The 11,038-nt window shown below is 36.1% G+C and overlaps 1 pseudogene; it reads left to right on the plus strand.

Annotated features, from left to right (window-relative positions):
• The first annotated feature begins 7,668 nt into the window (after positions 1 to 7,668).
• On the plus strand, positions 7,669 to 8,284 carry LOC132362253 (NEDD8-conjugating enzyme UBE2F-like; annotated as a pseudogene).
• Positions 8,285 to 11,038: the final 2,754 nt, after the last annotated feature.

Genomic DNA, 11,038 nt, shown 5'->3' on the forward strand with positions numbered 1-11,038 from the left:
CTACTGACAATCACCTCCTTACTCCTTCTTAATTGTTTTAAATAAATATATCTTATTTCTCTACAATAATAATGAGACTTTTAATGACAAGGACTATGTCCTATAAATTTTTAGTGTTTTCCATTTCACTAAACTTAGTGGTAAGAACAAGATTCAACAAATATTATCTGAAATGAAAAAAACAGATCTTGAAAAATGCATTTTATAGTAGAAAAACAGTTATCAAATCTTTATGACAAATGCTTTAAGACTGAGGAAGAATAAAATTGACATGGCAGTATAATAGAGGCTACTAAATTGGGAGCTGACATTGTGATCACAGAAATTGTATACCCTGATGAGGAGGTTAATATAGAACACACTCTCTTTTGGTTATCTATTGCTGAATAACAAACCTCAAATCTTAAACCAACAACAGCCATTTATTGTCTTTCATGGTTTTATGATTTGTCTAAACATGTTTGGGTGGATCTTCTGTTGCATGTGGACTTGACTGGGGCTGCAATCACCTGGAAGCTATATGGAAACATCCAAGGTGGCTGACTTGCCTGTCTGACAGTTTAGTAATGGCTGTTGTCTGGGAACCCAGGTGAGGCTGTTGAGCAAAGAGCCCTAGTTCTCACTACGTGGCCTCCCCCTATAGTTTTAGGGACAGCAGTGTCTCCCTCCCTATTAGTAGAGAGGACCTCGTCTCTATAGCTTTGGTTTTTCACAGAATTACAGTTAGATTCTAAAATGGAGTGTGGCAGGTGTGTGAAAGTAGCAACCACAAATCTCTTCAGGTACAGCTTTAGAAGTTACATAGCATCACTGCCTCCAGATTCTGTTGGTTAAAGCAAGTAATAAAGCCAGAAAAGAAGAAATAAGGAAAAACATGCCATTTCTTGATAGGAGGAGTGGCAAAGAATTTTGCTGTCATCTTTAATGAAAAATCATCTCTTTGATTTTCAACTAAAATCCTGGACATTCATCAGATGACTACCTAATTAGCTGATACTTTGAAGTTAGACTTTTCAACTTTTAAAAGTTAATATAAATGACTGCACTGGATTTTCTATCTTGCAATGTTAAATTGCACTTAGATGACTAAAGTATTATTTTTAGTGAGGAATATTTCATAATATTAATGTGCTTTATCAGATTTGTGTAAAGCAAGTATAATTACCTCTCTTCCTATACTTGTACTATCATATATATAACTTTTAATTTTTGTTCATTTTTTCACCTGTCCACTGAAGAAGACAAAATCCAGAGATTTCTTACAGATTGTGCATCCCAAATGGTGGTCCCAGAAAACACGTCAATCAGCAGCACATATCATTAAAAGCTAGAATGGTTTCAGGTCATTGCCTATTTTTTTTCCAGTTTGACAGACCTAGCTGACATTATTCTCTGAGATTCCCACAAAGTCTCCTAAGGTGATATGATGTTAATAACTGTGTGTCCCTGAAATGTTAGGATATAATCTTAGTATAGAAACCACAGAAAACTGAAAGCACCATCAGACGTTTTCAGTACTGAATTGAGAATCTAGCATAATTTATCAGAGTTAGCAGTACAAATAAAATAGTTACTTGTGGTTTCTTATAAAAAGACTACCATCATGGCTAGACTTAGAAAAACAGTATCATTTTCATCAGCAACTACAAACCAAATACTATAAAGATTGTCTTAAATTTTCTTTCACACTGACCCTATGACTTAAAATGTACATCTTACAGAAAAATATATAAATAGTTAAATTATAATACTTATATAATTATAGGATATATTTCTAGCTTAGGGAAACAGAATACAGATTATTAAACTACTTTTATAATTTGTACTACATTTTTATCATTCAGTTTTTTTTTAATTCTTCATTTTGAAATAAATTCAGACTTACAAAAAAGTTACAAAAATAGTCATAGGATTCTTATATGCCTGACATTCAGTCTCCCAAAATGTTAAAGTCTTACATAACCACAGTGTGATTATCTAAACCAGGAAATTAATACTGATATAATACTGTTAAATAATCTACAGGTCTTATTTAACTAACATTAATTGTCACAGTATCCAATTCAAGATCACAAACTGAATTTAGTTATCATGTCCATTTCGCTTCCTTTAATCCCAGACAGTTTCTTAAATTGAAGTCATTTCTATCTGTGTTGAGAGAATGAAAAAAGTTCCTAAAAATACATGCAATATTATCATCATTTTTCGAGTATCAGTATTAATTCCCCTTTATGTATTAGGATCTGAAAAAAATTGTGAAACTGTGTTCAGTTGCTTTTTAGTCCCCAAAATAGCTTCTTACGAAGTGAGAGAGTGGCATAGACTTATATATACTACCAAATGTTAAATAGCTAGTGGGAAGCAGCCGCATAGCACAGGGAGATCAGCTCGGTGCTTTGTGACCACCTAGAGGGGTGGGATAGGGAGGGTGGGAGGGAAATGCAAGAGGTAGGGGATATTGGGATATATGTATATGTATAGCTGATTCACTTGGTTATAAAGCAGAAACTAACACACCATTGTAAAGCAATTATACTCCAATAAAGATGTTAAAAAATAAAATACAATAAAATTTAAACCAGTAAAAAAAAAAAAAAAAAGTTTCTTACAGATAGATGATATCCAAGGTAACTCAACCATTTCAAGGACATGAGTTTGGCCACTAGATGACAATAGAGTCCTTTTCTTTCAGTCTTGCCCAGGTTTCCAGTTTAAGGATTACCACCAGTGGCATCTTAACCAAAGGCTTTATAATATTCTAATACTATCTGGAGATGACACATTATGCTAGAAGATTCAACACTGTACAGATCACACTGTCTTATAATTATCTGTTTTAGTGTCTGTCTCCCCTACTACACTGTGAAGTACTTAATGAACCTGGTTATCTTTTATTTATTCTTACATTCATGATATCCAATACTACAGCCAATAATATATAGTTGACTGTCAGTACATACTTAATATATATATTGCATATATATTATATATTTATATATATATATAAATATATTATATATATATATCTCCATTATACCTTTAAAACAACTTTCAAACAAAATAAGGATTAATAAATTGCCAAATGTTTTATGTACACTCTATACCATTTAATGCTTTGTTTTTCAACAGAATTGAGATTTATCTCTAAATCTGTTCTTTGCAGGCTGGTTTGGAATTCTTTATTGGTCAGTTGCACCAGAAAACAGTACTTAGTAATTGTCTAGTCTTAATGTTGAAGGGTCTTCTATCTGACTCATGCAATCCTCTTGATCATCTTTTAACCAATGGTGACAATATAATCTAGGTTTAGACCAATTAAATGTAAATAGAAGTACACTGTGAGCTTCATATAGAGCTTTTGCTTTTCTTATATAGATGTCATCTTGTTCCCTTCTTTCATCTTTCCATTGAAATGAGTGCAATAAGACTCCTTTATAATGAGGTGCTACATTAGTCATCTTGTGATCATAGGAGACACAAGTGAAAGCCAAGGACAACAGCCAAGATTATAGTTCCATCTTTATTGAGCTCCTGAAGAAATGACAGCAATTGCCTACATCTGGAGTGTTTGTATATGAGATAAATAAGCCCTATATGTTTGTGCCACTGGATCTGGGCTTTCTGTTACTTAAAAGCTTGATTCATTCCAAATGGATAAAAAAGTCTGTAAGTAATTTGGAAGTAAAAGCTATTATTCTTTGTTAACCAGTTTTTAAATTCCATGAACAGGTAACGTGTTTATCTTTACTTTATATTAACTTTATAGTGACTAGCAGAGAGCCTCATACATATTAGGGAGCTGAAAAATATTTGCTTAGTAGATTTATGAATGAAAAATTTCTGAAATTTCTAGGCGAAGCTTATTTTAAATTGAAGTATTTTTTTGAAATGGCCATCCTTACTCAGAAATAAATAAATAAATAAATAAATAAATAAATAAATAAATAAATAAAAATTTCAGGAATCAATAAAAATATAAAACAAAAGGACAACTTATTGAATGGGAGAAAATATTTGCAAATGATATGACGTGTAAGGGGTGAATATCCAACATACGTAAACAGCTCATACAACTCAACATCAAAAAGACAAACAACCCGATTAAAAAAATGGGCAGAGACCTGAATAGACATTTTTCCAAAAAGGACATGCAGATGGCCAACAGGCACATGAAAAGATGTTCAACATTAGCTAATCATCAGGTAACTACAAATCAAAACCACAATGAGATATCACCTCACAACATCAAAAAAAACACAAATAACAAATGTTGGCAAGGATGTGGAGAAATGGGACCCCTTGTACACTGTTGGCCAGAATGTAAATTGGTGCAGCCACTGTGGAAGACAGCATGGAGGTTTCTCAGAAAACTAAAAACAGAACTAACATGTATGACCCAGCAATTCCACTCCTGGGTATATATCTGAAAAAAAGGAAAAACACTAATTTGAAAAGATACATGCACCCCAATGTTCACAGCAGCAACTATTTACAATTGCCAATATATGGAAGCAACCTAAGTGTCTATCAACACTTTATATGAATGGATGAAGAAGATGTGGTGTATATATATATACAATGGAATACTACTGAGCCATAAAAGAGAATGAAATTTTGCCATTTGCAGCAACATGAATGGATTTGGAGGGTATTAAGCTAAGTGAAATAAGTCATGTATCAATGTCTTTTGGAATTAGAGTTTTCTCTGGCTATATGGCCAGGAATGGGATTGCAGGATCATGTGGTAACTCTATTTTTAGTTTTTTAAGGAACCTCCATACTGTTCTCCACTGTGGCTGCACTAAATTACATTCTCACCAAGAGAGTAGGAGGGTTCCTTTTTCTCCACACCCTCTCCAGCATTTATTATTTGTAGACTTTTTAATGATGGCCATTCTGACTGGTGTGAGGTGATACCTTATTGCAGTTTTGATTTGCATTTCTCTAATAATTAGCAAACTTGAGCATCTTTTCATGTGCTTATTTGCCATCTACATGTCTTCTTTGGTGAAATATCTTTTCAGAACTTTTGACCAGTTCTCAATTGGGTTGTTTTCTAATTCTTGAGTTTTAAGAGATCTTTATATGTTTTGGATACCAGTACTTTATCAGCTATGTGTTTGCAAATATTTTCTCCCACTCTGTGTCTTGTCTTTTTGTTCTCCTAAAAATAATTTATTTTTCAAGAAAATAAATTTGAAGAACAATAATATAACAATTTTAAGCTGTAGTCATAATTTGTAGAGATTCTCCACAGCAATAAAACATTATGTAACTATAAGTATTTACATGACTAAGGAAATATAATAAATAATATAATATTAAATAATCCTCAACTATTTCTGGGCAAATTACCTCCCATTATTTGAAATAATTTCTGAAAAAATGTGTGCTTATGGTAGTGTTGGGTATTGGTATTGTTGATTAATGGAGGTAAAAGAAATAAGATGCTTCCAGGGTTTTTTAGAATATAATGTTGCCGTAACTGACAAATGGTTTATAGCTATGAGCTCTTCCTTGTTTCTAAGTATATACACCACAAGCAGAGGTTTGGAACTTTTTTAGTGTTACAGATGAGAGTGGGTTTCATGAACTATTTATTGATAAACAACCTATTTATTATTGAAAAATAAGGAATTCAATAATGCAAAAAGAGTTAATTCAATGTAATTTATGCCCACTGGCCCAATTATAGGTTGATTTTGATCAAGTAACTGAGAATACAGCTGTATTAGGCAGGATTCCCAGTTTCAAGCAAGCTACCTCTGGCGCATTTAAACAAAACAAACAAACTTTTTAACATATTCATAGCACAATGTGACAAAGATGGATAGCTATGGAACAGATTTGTACTTTCTATTCTGTCGGATAGAGTTGTTGCTGAGGAACTGATGCAAATTATGGACTATATCTCCCTTCACCTGTGAATCCATGTGGATCTGGTGGCTGGATCTCATCTAGGATTGTGAGGATAAGTGCTGTGTGTCACTTCATAGAATGGCTTTAAAATGGAGTAACTTCTTCATTCCCATTTGTTCTTGCTTTAACTGCAGATACTGACAAAGCCTTAAGGGGAGATAGAACATAAAGATGAAAACAGCCCAAGCCATCCACTAAGTAAAATACCATCTAAGTTCAGTAAGTTGATGAGAAAGAAACTTCTATATTGTAAACCACTGAAGTTTTGAGTAGTTTATTCAAGCAGCTACAGTTACCTTAACTGATATATGCATAGATTTGCTGGAATTCTAGATGATCAGGCTTGGAAAACTGGCAATGATAATGGAAAAGTAAAAGTGAAAACCACAGCCAAATCTCACCACTGAATCAGTTGGGTGAAGACACTTCTGTTTCCACAGCTAAACACTAGAAATTGTAACTTTGCCACTGGCACTGGACACCGGGTTCAGCTGCTGGCTCTGTGGCCCCTGGCACACCAGGACATTTGAAGTTGCTGCAGTCTCTGCAGCTACTATTAGAATTTGTTTTCTATCACATTTAATTTATTGTATAAATAACTTCTGACTCAAAGTCCCAGGTGAAATTGGATGAGCTTATGTCACATACAGGTGTCTAGTGTGCAATGTTGGGTGTTGGAAAAATGAGTATCTGCCCTTTTGGGCCTTTATAGTGGGAGGTGATCACCTAAATTTCTATGCTGAAGAGTCATCTGATTATTAGGTTATTCAGATATACACTAAACTAGCAATTAAGACATTAATTCTGAGAAGTGTACTAGTTACCCATTACTGCACAACAGATTAATCCTAAATATGAAGGACTAAAACAATAAAATTTAGTATCTCACAGTTTCTATGAGTTAGGAATTCATGAACAACTTAGCTGAGCGGTTGTGTCTCACAGCCTCTTATGAGAGACCTGATAGGGGCTGCAGGAATCTGCTGGCTTGACAGGAACTAGAGGATCTGTTCATAAGATGGCTCACTCACAGGGTTGTTGGTAGGGAGCATAGGTGGACCTCTTCATAGGATCACCAGGTGACCTCATGACATAGCAGCTGGCTTCCCCTGAACTACATAATCCAAGACAGAGCAAGAGAGGCAAATGACACAATTTCTATTATGACTTAGCCTTATATATAAGTCATACACCATCACTTTTGTCATATTTTATAGGTCACACAGACAAACCATGAAACAATATCAGAGAGGACTACACAATGATGTGAATATTGGGAGATAAGGATCATGGGGAGTTATTTTTTGGACAGTGGCCACCACAGGAAGAGTGGAATTTTGTCACTATATACTTCAGCTTTCACTACAGAATTTTAATTGTGGAATCAGTAAGGTACAAATAAGAAGAGGGTATTTTATTGATCTGGGTACTACCAACTATTTTTCTGAGTTTACCTCTTTAATTGCTATATCTACCGATTTCTGGGGTTCCAGTCAATTTTGCGGGGAGAGGAAGAGCTCCTCTCAGCTCTTAAAAATGACTGCCAAGGCGGAAGAGAGAAGCCAAGGCGGAAGAGAGAAGCCGAGTCTGGCCTCATTTCCGGTCCCGCCGCCTGCCAAACCACTTCCGGTCCAGCGGCCAGAGCTGGGTGTGCCTCTGAGCGTCGCGTGTCTCCGCCGCTGGCCGGGTGTGGTGTGGGATGCCGCCCCGACTCTCCCGTCTTGCGGTGCCCAGGGCAAGGTGGCAGTAATGCTGACGCTGGCAAGCCAACTGAAGCGGGATGATGGTCGGTCTCAAAGGGTCCCTCCCGGGAGTCAGCCACAGCCTCGGACTCCACTCAGCGGGTTTCGGTGAGAGACAGTCTACTTGTTAAAGAGATTGCAGAACTTGAAGCTAATTTACCTTGTACATGTAAAATGCATTTTCCTCAACCAAACAAGCTTCATTGCTTTCAGCTAACTGTAACCCCAGGATTTTTTGGGTTTTTTTTTTTTTTTTGGTTTTGTGTTTTTTGATAGATGAGGGTTACTACGAGGGTGGAAAATTTCAGTTTGATACTGAAGCTCCTGATAAGTACAACGTGGTACCTCCCACAGTGAAATGCTTGACCAGGATCTGGCACCCCAACATCACAGAGACAGGCGAAGTATGTCTGAGTTTACTGAGAGAACGTTCGATTGACAGCACCGGCTGCGCTCCCACGAGGACACTGAAGGATGTTGTTCGGGGATTCAACGCTTTGTTAAGTGATCTTTTGAATTTTGATGATCCACTGCATATTGAAGTTGCAGAACATCATTTGCCAGACAAGGAGGACTTCCAGAATAAAGTTGAAGAGTACATGGAACATTATGCCAGAGGCTAGGACGAGAAGACTGCAGCGCCGTGGACTGTGCGTTATAAGTTTGTCTCCAACTGAAGCAAAAAGGGAGCCTCTTCCCCAGTCCTCGCGCTCCCCTCAGTCCCATTGGGTCCTCAAGTCCTGTGACCATGTTGTCCTGAGGAAGAACCTCTTCATGACTGCCCATTGTAGATGGAGAGTTCTACATAAATACAGCAAGAGAATTTGGGGTTCTCAAGAGTTGTCCCTTTACCTTAACATGCTTACTTTTTTGAAACTGTACTGTATAGGCTGGTGGTGAGATTCTCGAGAAGTTGTAATGAACTCAGAATTGAGGCTAGAGCTTGCTTCTTTCCCTTCTCCCAAAGTCAGTTCCCTGCACAGGTCATGCTAATGATGTGCTCAGTGTAGCTCACAGATTGGCAATCAGAAACCCACTACAAACTGTGATTGGATGCAAATTCTCTTAGTTCCTTCCACAAATGTTAGATGTTAGATGTTAAATGTTGCCTAGATGTCGTGAAGCTTCCTAAAATGCATAACCATTCACTGTAGATCACTTACTGAAATGTGTATTTTATTTAATGTAAGTATGTTTTGGAACAGATTTGTAATTTGTACGATTTAGTGCTTTACTTATTTTTTTCTATTCTCAATTTAGTTTTTATTTTCATTGTATAGAGCAGACAGAAAGATGTTGAGTCAAGCAACTATTGAAGAGAAATACAAAGAAAATATGAAAGAAAAAAAATGACTGCCAAAAGCATTGCTGATAATTTCTATACCTTCATATTTCCAAGGCAGTATCAAGCAAATGGGCTGGTAAGAACTGGTAAGAATGAAGAGGTAAGATGAGAAGTTCATGCTGTTCGGTTGTCTGGATGACAGTTAAAGCACATCATTTAGATGCCAATGCCTGAGGGAGAAAAAATTACAGAAATATGCTGAGTATCCAAAAATAATGATGGACATTCAGGACCAGGATGGAACGCATGTATATTGGGAAAATACCAGCAGAGGAAAGAATGCATGGTTGGAGTAGATAACAAGGAAAAGTGCGGAAGGATATAAGGCATAAAGTGGAATGGGGGAACAGATCATTTAGGGTTTTATAGGCAATTATAAAGACACTGGATTTTACTTTGATATAAGAATATTTTGGAGGGATTTAAGTAAATGAAAAACATTTAAAAATAGCTTAAGGAATAAGTGAATGCAGAGAAATAGAATAAGAAGATAATGCAATGATAGAAGCAAGAAATGATGGTTGGTTGAACTCTAATAATATCTCGGAGTTGGTGAGGCTGGATCAGATACTGGATATATTTTGATGGTGCATATGATGTGAGGTATGAGAGAAACAGATAAGCCACAGAAGATATCAGGAGGTTTGCCTTGAGCTCCTAAAGTAAGGGAAAGTTTTTTTAAGAAAAACCTTCTTTTATTAATGATGGGGAGGATCAAGAGATTGGTTTTGAACCTGTTACATTTTTTTAAGGCAAGCGAAACATCCGGGGAAATTTTGATTAGGCAGTTTGGTATACCAAACCTGGACATTCTGAGGTGTAGAGGAAGAGGATGGAGAATCAGAAAGGAGACTGGGAAAGAGAGAGGGTGGTGTCTCAGAAGCCAGTTGTAGAAAGTGAGTCAAGAGAATGGAACCATTAAATTGTACTAAAGGGTTGAATATGGTGAAAACTGAGTTTAGTCATTGTGACCACTAACGACCTTGACAAGCTTTGTTTTAGATGAATAGAGACTACAATCCTACTGGAGTGAGATCAAAGAGAATGGGAAGAAATGAATAAAAAGTAGCAAGGAGATATACTGCAAAGGAGAGTAAACAAAGGAATGATGTCTGTAGAGGGATGGGTGGGGATGGGGGGAAAGAGAGGGACAGGGAGAGAGAGAGAGAGATTTTTTTTTCCCAAGAGGGAGAACCCAAAGCCAAGTAGAAGTGACTGGTACCTAATTAGTTTGTGGAATTGAGACGCTTTATTTATACTTATTTAATCCTTCCTTGGTTTTCTTACAGGGATAGTTTACGTGTAACTGAATTTTCATTCCAAGCAGCTGAGACAAAATAGAAGTAAGAAGAAGATTGATTTTGTTGAAAAATCATAAGAAATCTGCAGCTCTACTCTCTTAGAAAACTCAGAAATGCATGGTATATAGTTAAAATCTTAAATTTAAATACAAGTCTTAAAGGTCTCAAAGTTTTATTCATATATTTGTCCATCAAAAACGTTCTTTTGGGGACAACAGATTTAGTCTCAGGGTGAAACAAATTCCACTGGCTGCTGGCACAGAGTTTCTCAATCTGTGAGCCACTGGACCTGGTGTTTTGGTAAGGAGTTCACAAAATCTAGTATAAGCATTCCATTGTCTGCAGACCAATAAATGAAGGCATTGTACCTTTAATATGTGACATAAATAAAGATATCATCCAAATCGAAAGATTGGGAACCACAATTTAGGGCTATAAAATATGCATATCTATCTCATTCTTGAGTCTATAAATTCATCCAACCATACTCTGAGTTTCTAATTTTGTGCAAAGCAATGTACACAAATAAAAAATGTATTAACCCTAAACAATTGTAATTTGCATGTTGTGCCTTAAAATAGGCTTTCAAAGTTATTTGAATAGTTTTACTGGGATCTGATAGTATCTTATTTCTGCAGGAGACAAATTGGTTAGAGACTGTATCTTGGCTTGTATAGCAATTACTTTTTAATCAGTTAGAAGTTGACAATTTACTACACTTTCTTACTTAC

This window comes from Balaenoptera ricei, chromosome 1 (assembly GCF_028023285.1).
Source record: "Balaenoptera ricei isolate mBalRic1 chromosome 1, mBalRic1.hap2, whole genome shotgun sequence".
NCBI lineage: Eukaryota > Metazoa > Chordata > Mammalia > Artiodactyla > Balaenopteridae > Balaenoptera > Balaenoptera ricei.